We start from the raw sequence: 11,106 nt of genomic DNA on the forward strand, positions 1-11,106 counted from the left end.
ATTTTCTTCCCTTTCTCAAAGACTTCTTCTGCCGTGTTGCCCCATACGATGATGTCATCAATGTATTGCAGGTGTTCCGGAGCTTCACCTTTTTCCAGTGCAGTCTGGATTAGTCCATGGCAAATGGTGGGGCTGTGTTTCCACCCCTGGGGCAATCGATTCCAAGTGTACTGGACACCCCTCCAAGTAAAGGCAAATTGTGGACGACACTCTGCTGCCAGAGGGATTGAGAAAAACGCATTAGCAATGTCAATTGTAGCATACCACTTGGCTGCCTTTGACTCTAGTTCATATTGAAGTTCTAGCATATCTGGAACGGCAGCACTCAGCGGTGGCGTAACTTCATTCAGGCCACGATAGTCAACTGTTAGTCTCCACTCCCCGTTAGACTTTTGCACTGGCCATATGGGACTATTAAAGGGTGAGTGAGTTTTGCTGATCACTCCTTGGCTCTCCAGTTGGCGAATCAACTTGTGGATGGGAATCAGAGAGTCTCGGTTGGTGCGATATTGCCGCCGGTGCACCGTCGTGGTAGCAATTGGCACCTGTTGTTCTTCAATCCTCAGCAACCCCACAATTGAAGGGTCTTGAGAGAGACCAGGCAGGGTAGACAGCTGTTCAGTGCCCTCCGTCTCCAAGGCAGCTATACCAAAAGCCCATCGATACCCCTTTGGGTCCTTAAAATACCCTCTCCTGAGATAGTCTATGCCAAGGATACACGGAGCCTCCGCACCAGTCACAATGGGGTGTTTCTGCCATTCATTCCCAGTTAGGCTTACTTCAGGTTCCAATACAGTTAACTCTTGGGATCCCCCTGTCACACCAGAAATACAGATGGGTTCTGCCCCTTTATAACTTGATGGCATTAGAGTGCACTGTGCGCCGGTGTCTACTAGAGCCTTATACTCCTGTGGGTCTAACGTGCCAGGCCATCGAATCCACACAGTCCAATAGACCCGGTTATCCCTTTCCTCCACCTGCCTGGAGGCAGGGCCCCTCTAATTCTGGCCAGAGTATCCGGTATTCACTTCTCATAAAATTGGCTCAGAAGTCCCCTCAAGAGGATCAGAAATAAGATCACCCCTTCTACTCTGTTTGGAAACTGGAGCGGCATTTTTCCTGGTAGAATCCCCTTTTGTGGTGGTTTTTCCTCGCAGCTCACGTACCCGTGCATTTAGGACTGAGGTAGGTTTTCCATCCCATTTCCTCATGTCCTCTCCATGATCACATAGGTAAAACCACAGGGCACCTCGCGGTGTGTACCTTCTATATTCTCTCTCTTGGGCAGAGGAGCGCTCACTCCTAATAGCTGAGACATTGGTCCTTACAGGTGGGCAATAGGACATATCCTCTTTGAATTGCTGGAAAACCTCGGACAGCTTCTCCACAGCTGAAATGCAGGCTTGTAGGGAGGAGGAGAGATTTTCTTCGTATTGACGGAGTTGGCGAGCCACTTCATCCACTGTCGGTGCCTCTTCGTCTTTCCAGGTCATTATTGCCAGTGAGTTGGCATAGGAGTCTGTATCCTGCTCCCACTGCACTAGGACCATGAACAGCTGAAAGGCTAATGCAATTGATTATTCTGTTGAATAGAAATGTCCATCCCTTAGTGGTTATGTCTGCAGAGAAAACAGCTCTGCTTTTTTAATTCAGAGTTCATTCTCTTAATTTTTTTCTCAGTAACCAATGTGCAACAAAATCACAGCCCTCCTTGTACTGCTCACATTATGTGACATTGAAAGACACTGTCAGTTGGAAATCTTAGGTTGCCTTCTTAGGGTACATTTTCATTAATAATCTATTTGTGCAAGAGCTAGACGATTTCTCTATAATGTGTTTGTAATGTGATTGTTCCTCAAGTAAAGTAGTGACAAAGAAAAGGCAAATAGTAAGATCTCTTATTTTCTTGACTCTAAAATATATTCTATTTCCAGCCCTCCAGACATTTGCTTAGCAGGGCAGCATGCTTATAAACAGCTGCATTGTTCTTCTCCAGAGATGGCTCTGTAAAGCTCAGTTGTTGTTAACTAAAACCTTAGCCTCCTAAATGTAAAACCCATTGAAGTGGGTTTGGCTTGTAAGAAATTGTCTGCTTCAAAAAACTAATATTTCTCTTTCCTCCCCTCTAAGGATGCACAAGTGATAACTGAAGGACCAGTAATTCCTTCAACTCTGCTAAACTTTTCTTGAAGTCAGTATATTACCTGCCTTGGTGGGCACCACAAAATATTTCTGTATCAGAAATAGTGTGGCCAGCAGGAGCAGGGAGGTGGTTGTTCCCCTGTACTCGGCACGGGTGAGGCTGCACCTCGAGTACTGTGTTCAGTTTTGGGCCCCTCACTACAACACTACAAGAAAGATGTTGAGTTGCTGGATCGTGTTCAGAGAAGGGCAACCAAGTTGGTGAGGGGCCTGGAGCACAAGTCTTATGAGGAGCGGCTGAGGGAGCTGGGGCTGTTTAGCCTGGAGAAAAGGAGGCTGAGGGGAGACCTTATCGCTCTCTACAACTACCTGAAGGGGGGTTGTAGTGAGGTGGGTGCTGGTCTCTTCTGTCAGGTGGCTGGAGATAGGACAAGAGGAAATGGCCTCAAGTTGCGGCAAGGGAGATTTAGGCTGGATATTAGGAAAAATTTCTTTACTGAAAGGGTTGTCAGACATTGGAATAGGCTGCCCAGGGAAGTGGTTGAGTCACCATCCCTGGAGGTATTCAAAAAAGTGTGTAGACAAGGTACTCCAGGACATGGTTTAGTGGGTATGGATGATGGTTGGACTCGATGATCTTGAAGCTCTTTTCCAACCTAAATGATTCTATGATTCTATAAAATTTGTCAAAACCCCAAAACATCTTGTCTTCTTTTTCTTCTGTATTCACAGCTCTCTTAAGCTGCTTTATAATCACCTGGGAATCATTTTGAAAGAAGGTGGCAAACAAGTAGTTCTCTTGTGCTACATTTTTATTTCAAGTAATTGGGTTTTTAGCAATTTATGCTGTCTTTGATCTCTCGCCATTCTTCTGTGGCAGGCCTGTGACAGTGTATTTACAAGGAGGGTTTCTTCTAGAACATTCAAAGCCCATTTCAGTTTGGACCAGTTAAAAACTTTAAGGGAGAATATTTCAAGGCATTTCCTCCTAAATAAGGGTTTGTCCCCTCCATCTCCCAAATCAAAGGATGCTTCCTTAAAGCAAATGCTTTCTACTCCAGTTTTGATATTATGTTTTGTACTCTCCCTTCAATTTTTCATTTGGCAGTACTGTAATTACAGGCCAGCCATGGACATGTGTTCAACTGGGGCAAAGCACAGAGAGTGAAGCACAAGTCCCGTTGAACTTTCAAGAAGCATTTTTCATGGATGATCATCCTGTTCTCTAAGCCCAAAAACTCAGGGAAATGACAAGGCTTTGCTTTTTCTCATTGCTTCTGAGCCACTTAGACTGATCACAGTCATTTTGAGGGGAACAAAAGAGAACAAGTTCATTTCAATCACATTACAAACAAGGGAAAGACCTCACAGTTTCATCTAAAGGTGCATCTGTCGAATTCAGACTGCAGCCTTTAGAGAAATAGCCATTCAGAAACTGTTCCCTCTCCTGCAGAATCAGTCCTCTGATTGCTTATATCCCCTTTATGCCATTGTAAGATCTTGATGTTTATAGACTAGCTCCTGTTTTATCCCCCTGTCAACAGTAGACAGTATATTCCCACATATTCACATATCCAATGTAGTGGGAACAGCAAGCAGTACAATAATATTAAACTATGAAAAAGAATTAGGAAATATCCTATTATCAAGAGCATTTCCCCAGAGGCAGAGGTAGAGGAATCTGGCTTTGCTGAAGAATAGCTTCTGCATGTTCTGTGGTTTTCATCCTTTGGCTGCTCCAAGTACATATCTGAAAAGGGCCTTTGTGCTGGAAATGAAGTATTCAGAAACTGTACTTCAAAACCTTATCACAAAATGTTTCTGTATACTATAAAAATTCCCACCCTGTATATGAACTTGTTGCTGTTACCGCTTTGTGATACTTCTGCATAAGGAAAGACCATTTTTGTAACTAGAGTTGAATAAAAATAACACTTGAATGTGAAAGATACTTGCTGTTTTTTAGAACATTTTGATTTCTGGAAACAGATGTAGCTGATAATCTTCTCTCCACTTGGACTAATTTTAGCTATTGCCACTTGAAACTTTTAATGGTTTCAGCCACCTACTGCCTTAACGCAACTTTTCCACCCCTCTCCACCACTCTGCCTGTTCATATATCTGAGGATTTAGAAAATGGTCACTGGAGATGGAGGTGGAGAGACAGGAATCATCTGAGAGTAAATAGGTTGTTAATTCCCTTCAGAGCACTGAACTGCTGATTCAGCCCCAATCAGTTCCCACACAGCCTGGGCTGAGTCAGCCCAGAGGGTGTTGGACAGTCAAGAGCAAAGATGATTCAGAGGATAATGGTTCTGCAAAGACCAAAACAGAGAAATGATTCAGAAGGGGGAACTAAAAGAAGAAAAACACATAATGGAGAGAGGGGGGGGAAAAATCAAAAGGGCAATAAAAATAGACAAGTAACCCCTATGCTGCCACCTCTGTGTGGGAAACAAAGGTATTCAGGGAGCTTAGAGAAGAAACAGAGGTGAATGAAAGGAAAGGAGTGGATGGAAGAGGAGAAAAGACACTAAAAAACAAAATAGTATCAGAGTGAAATCATCAGGGGAGACCCAAAAAGGAAAAGGAGTATAGGCAGAAAATGGGCTTAGAGTAGGGACACACTTACAGGTATCCTCAGCCTAGCCACTGACTTCCCATCCACATAAGCATGCACATAAAAGCTTGCATCCATAAATGTCATACCATACTTGTCCATGGGGGGGAAATAGCTGAACTGGGGCCCTACATTCAAGGACTTTCCATCCTTTATAGATCATAGAACATGAGATAAAAAAAAAATCAATATTCATATGAGAAATGGGCACTCCAGAGATATGTGAACATATCGGGAAGCACATTCACCCAGATTAAAGTCAGGCTTCTCCCTTTGACTTTCCTGACAATTCAGAGAAGAGTGTGAAGCTCCTGACCTGGATGCTCTGAATCAACCTGTGGGACATTTCCACAACCTTTGGTTGCTCTACCACCTAAAAAAGTGCCCTAAGCATCCTCAGTCCTCATACTGCAGTTCTCTTAAATCTCAAGTTCAGTGCTTCAGCCCCTGGGAATACTTGGGCTCAGGACAGAGACTTGGCACACCGGAGAGTGTCTTGTCTGAGGTCCTGCCCAGAAGCCTTCCCTCCTTGCACTTTGTTCATATGAAAGGCAAGTAGCTGCTATGGTGCTGCACCTCCCACAGCAATTAGCTCACTGCTTGCATGGAGGAGAGTTGAATATACGTTCTGCCACATTAATAGAGGCTTGAATTTCCTTCTCCCTAAAGCTTCTTATTTTAAAATAGTTTGTATATATTTAACCTGTGCTAGTTTAAGGAGACCATAGAGAAGGCTTGTTAACAACAAGACAGAAGGAGATTGTTAGTGAGAGAATATATTGACTTACATCTGGCAGATTTAATACACAGTAATGGTTAAGATTTATGCACAAATTGGTGGTGTTGATCCCAAAGCCTGAGGACAAGCACTTATAGGCATGCCCTGGATACATCACTACTGGCTGTACAGAGCTATATGGATGATACAAGGCCCACTTGACCAAGATGCCTAAGTTAAAAGTGTGTTTGCTCCCAGATATGTGTGGAGTGAGTGGAGAGGTGGTAACTGAGAGGATGATTCAGCTTTCAGTTGGGCCAACTTGTCCTCTGCAGGTTCCCCCCCAGTCCCTTTAGTGACTCTGCAGGGAGCCAAGAGCACTTATATTCCCAGCCGCAGCCAGATGATTAAAGATTGGAGGGGATGAGCCCAAGTCTACATCCCCAATTTAGTCACTAAAATAGGTGTTCAAGTTAGGTTGTGTAAGTTCCTCCAAGAGTATATTTGTAGGGAACACCGTTCGGAAGATCTCGCGATGTCACGGAAAGGTAGAAGGCTAGTCGTCGCCTCCCTATGACATATCAGTAATCCCACCTACCGTTGTTAGTATAAAAGGAATTAACTGCGCAATAAAGGACGGAGTTGGCACTCACACCATGTGTGTTATCTGTCTCTTCCCTGGTCCAGGCCGACCAGTGATCTAATCGCGGCACCTTGATATGTAGCACTGCTACATAGTGGTGACCCTGACGTGATCGGCCGCACAGGCGACGATGAGGCTTGCGCAAGCGATTAAGGTATTAAAGGTGTTAGCTGATGAGGTGGGTGCCCGCGGTTCGATTAGGAGGGGCCCCACGGGCGAATGCATCCAATGGATGCTGCGCCGGGGGGCATTGGGTCTCCTAGATAAGTTTTGAGCCCCCCAAATTGGGGAGAGATTCGGGAGTCCTTGCTCCGATCCGAGCGCGGAGCTGCTGAACGATCGCAGAGTTGGGGAAGGTGTAGAAGGTGGTCGCGGCGGGACGGGAGGCTGAGGCGTGCTGGCTGGCGGCGCGAGCTGCTGCGTCTGCGGGTGCAGCGCCGCCTCGGGAGCAGCGGGGACAGCGCCCTCGGGGACAGCGGGGACAGCGCCCTCGGGGACAGCGGGTCGGACTCAGACGGAGCGGGCGGCCGCGGAGCGGGGCTCGCGGAGTGGTCCGTCTTTGATCGCGGACACGGGCACGGAGGGTGCGGCGGAGACGGAGGTTTTTCCTGCAGAGGCGGCACCAGCGGGACCTGATGCGCCCCCCCCCCCAGTATCCATGAGAGGAGTTGCGGCGGGTGCTTCGGCAGCTCATGGGGAGGGACGGTTTGCAACGCCTCAGGCACAGGCACAGGGCATACGCGGGCCTGACTTTACGGCACTTGCAACAACTGCCTTGGCCGCACTTGGGCGTGTCGCGGCCATGGATAGAGCGGACCCCCCTTGCGTGAAAGTTCCGCAGGGGATTGCCGAGAGGTTTGCTGCCTTTTTAGATCGGCTTCAGCTTGCTGTGTAGGCGGCAAACCTCCCGGAGGCGGCTAAAGAGGCGATTGTGCTTGAATGTGCTAGGGCTCAAGCTAACGCACAGAGCGCAGCGCTTGTCTCTCATTTGCCAGCGGGTTCGTCCCTAGGCAACATGATACGCCATGTACTGGAGAGAGAGCAACACCGGGAAGCGCGTCCGATAGTGGCGGCCTTGCAACAACTTTTGCAGGCGGGTACAGCCTGATACTGCTTTTGAGGAGGCAGTCTGTAAGCAGGCCGCTAACGAGCAGCATTCTGATTCCGATAATAATTCTTTTGTATCAGGCAGGGTGGACTCTGAAAAAGAGCCGGATTTATATCCCTCATTATCTCCACCGCTGCCTCCCACGGCCTCTGCGCGGCCGGGACCGCTGCCGTGCCGCCGCCGTCCCCCACCCCCCCACCCCAATCGCCTGGTACTCCCTCTCCAGGGTCTGCAGAACTTACAACGGAACCTGGCTTTGCTGCACTGCCTGTATCTCCTTCTCCTGCTAATCCCTCTAACTCTGTGCCTCTGTCTAATCCATGACGATTCACTTAATAATTTGGGAAAAAATACACATAGCTTGATGCAATGCTGTCGAGGAAAAGCTCTACAGCAAGGAGATACCATGTTTACTTTTCCTGTTGTATGCACACCTGCCTCAAGAAATGCAAGAACCTCAAGAGTTAGAGTTGTTAGGATCAGTCATCATGAATCCCTGTGTGATGTTTAATTACACCCATAACACCACTCGAAAGGGTCAGAATGTAAACGCTATTTTGCCTGTATATAGAAATGCTACAGCTTGGTGTAACTATATCTATTCCGGAATATCACACTCCTTTTTCTATTCCAGCTGCTTTACCTACGAGGATGTTTTTAATTTGTGGGAATAGAGCGTGGGAGAGGAATTCCATCGAAACTTAACAGGAGGCCATGTAGCCTCGGACAACTTACGTTACTAACACCCGATATTAATATGATTCACAGTAAAAGGCTCACGATAACTGACACAGGTTTAACTGGATGGCTAACAAGTTTGGGAATTATGGGATGGTTGAAAGATTTGCTTATGCATGGCTTAGTTATTTTAATTGTAATATTAGCAGTTGTAATGATTGTACCACGTATCATAAAATAGTTGAACGTATGATTGCAAAAGCATTTCATGTAACTTGGCTTGCATAAAAATAATTTAAAAAAAAAAAAAGAGAGAGAGAGAGAAAGAGACAGAAAGAAAAAAAAAATTAATGAAAACAAACGGCTGGAGAGGGGGAAGAGAGATGCGGTTGCGGAACACACAGACATGGCAGCTGAAGAGTGAGAACATCTAAGAGAAATAACCCTGCAGACACCAAGGTCGGTGAAGAAGGAGGGGGAGGAGATGCTCCAGGCACCGGAGCAGAGATTCCCCTGCAGCCCGTGGTGAAGACCATGGTAAGACGGGTCGTTCCCCTGCGGTCTATGGAGGTCCACGCTGGAGCAGTGTGCTCCTGAAGGACTGCACGCCGTGGAGGGGACCCATGCTGAAGATCTTCGTGGAGGACTGTCTCCCGTGGGAGAGATCCCACACTGGAACAGGGGAAGAGTGTGATGAGTGCTGCCACTGAGGAGGATGAAGTGACAGAGACAATGTGTGATGAACTAACAGCAAAACCTCATTTCCCGTTCCCCTGTCCAGCTGTGGAGGAGAGAGTGATAGGATAGCTATGGTAGGTAACTGGTGTCCAGCCAGGGTCAACCCATCACATAGACAAAATGCATTGTAAAATAGAATGAAATTACATTGCAATTGGGAATTTCAAAAACAAGGGCTCTGTGTAACTCCTTTACAAGGGAATGAAAGTGTATATACGAAATTAGCAGAATAAGGTGTTTTTCAAAGAATTGTCTAATACTGTTGAATGCTTAAATCCAAAAACATGATTTGAAGGTTTAAATTTGTATATCTGAATTTATATTGCTATTGGAGAATTATTAATCATTTGTGTGTTTGCAGCAATCAGAATCACCTGAGGAGCAGTACGAGGATTGCGTCAGTTCGAAGCTAGAGTCCTCGCTGCCTTCCTCGTGAATCTGATGTTCCTAAACAAAAAAGGGGGCGATGTGGGAGCAGCTCGGAACACCTGGCATTTGTTTTCAAGAGTGACCGTTAGAATTTGTTGTGCTGCATGTTTGCCAAGCCTTTGAAGAACTAGTTTTACAAGGTCAGGTTGGAGGATGGCCTTCTGTAGGCCTGGGAAGATGTGGCTGAAGACAGTCACGAGTATGTCTATGGAATGTTTTTATCTTTAACTGTTCTGAGGACTGGCAAACATCCCAGCTGGGTCAGATATGCCCTCCTGTGCTAGTAGTACTGGCTGTGAGTCGTTAGTACTTTCTGGATCTTTGTTGAAACATATATAAGTTGGATTCTTTTGTGAAATAAAGGGAATCTTGCACGGAAAAAAAAAAAAAAAAGGGCAAATTGTGGGAGATTTCATAGAAAATGGGGGAACATTTCTTTGAGCCTGATTATTTAGAGTTAGCATAAGTAGCCCGCAGTCAACATGAGTGGACCGGAGTACGCTCCCTTTAAGCCACTACAGTATTTGCATGTTACCGTAGACACCTATAGTAAATATATTCTCACTACAGCGCACAGGAAGCAGAATAGCTTGGCGGTTGTACAACACTGGCGTGCTTGCATAGCCCAACTGGGGATTCCACGACAGATCAAGACGGATAATGGTACAGCTTATACTGCGGAAAAGGTGAAATGATTTTGTGCAATCTGGGGTATAGCCCTTGTACATGGCACTCCTTATAACAGCACCGGCCAGGCCATTGTAGAACGAGCACATCAAACCTTAAAGACCCTGCTAGATCGGCTTAGGGAGGGGGACCAGGCGGAGCCCTCCTGCTTACGGGATAATTCACCTGTTCTCCGTACACAGCGTCTCCTGTTAACTGCGTTAACTTCATTAAATCAGACAATTCGGGGGGACCTGGACCAGACGACGGCGCAACAACATTTTACGAGTACGGAGGAGAAAGGCCCCTACCCGTTGGTCCGTGTGCGTGATCCCCAGACACGCCAATGGGACGGACCGTTTGAGCTGCGTTGCCTCAGGCGGGGGTACGCCTGTGTACAGACACCTGAAGGGCTACTGAAATGGGTCCCTAGTCGCATGGTTCGTCCTGTCCTAACCTCATAGTGTTTTGAGTGTTTTTTCTTTACAGATTGCTGTTATCCTTTCCTGGCTTGTGACGTCTTGGGTATCTGCTACGAATTTCTGACGCTGGAGCAATTAATAAACAAGATAACAGAACTGCAGAAGCAAGAAGGCGCTGCAAGACCTTTATAGCAATTAAGAAAACTGTCATTTTGGCTTGGAGCATTTAGCTGCGGGATGGGGACTTAGGAGTTGGTTTGTATCTTTGTTAAAAATCGGGGTTTCTTTTATTCTTGTGTATTTTATTAGGTATAATGTTGCTTTTACTGTGTTTAATTAATTGTGTTCATAGATCTTGTAGGTCACCTTAGCCGACATAACAGGTCAAGATTCTCTGTGCACTGCAACCACATCACTAAGCCCGTGAACCAATAGACAGGATGGCTATGACTTGTGCGGCACGTCTGTCCAGCGACCGCATGTGCCATAGGCTCCCTATGTTTCAACTGAGGGGAATTTTAGCACCCGCTGGCCACGTGTGCTGAAATCTGTTCCTCTGCAAATGTACAAATACCGGGATTTTCCAAAGAGCATCGGGCTGGTGTACGGCAAGGCCATCGTTGCCTCTGTGGGGACGCCCACGTAAAGCTGGCACCTACCGATTGCTGGGCTGAGTTCGCGGATGGTGGTGACTAGATCTGCTAATGCTCTTCTAATAGAAAAAGGGAGGGGGAATTGTTGTGGGAACATATTTAGCTAACGGTCACAAGAGCATTCCAGACGCCTTTAGAAGGCCTTGAGCAGAATAAACAAGAAGACAAGAATAAGAAAGATACCAATTAGAAAAACACAGGTGCATATTCCACGATAAAGAGAACTTGGCACAAACAACCTCAATTCGGCAGTTTATCTTGACCAATTCGACTGAGATAAGTCTCGTAT

This window comes from Aquila chrysaetos (assembly GCF_900496995.4).
Source record: "Aquila chrysaetos chrysaetos chromosome W unlocalized genomic scaffold, bAquChr1.4 W_unloc_4, whole genome shotgun sequence".
NCBI classification, from domain to species: Eukaryota; Metazoa; Chordata; class Aves; order Accipitriformes; family Accipitridae; genus Aquila; species Aquila chrysaetos.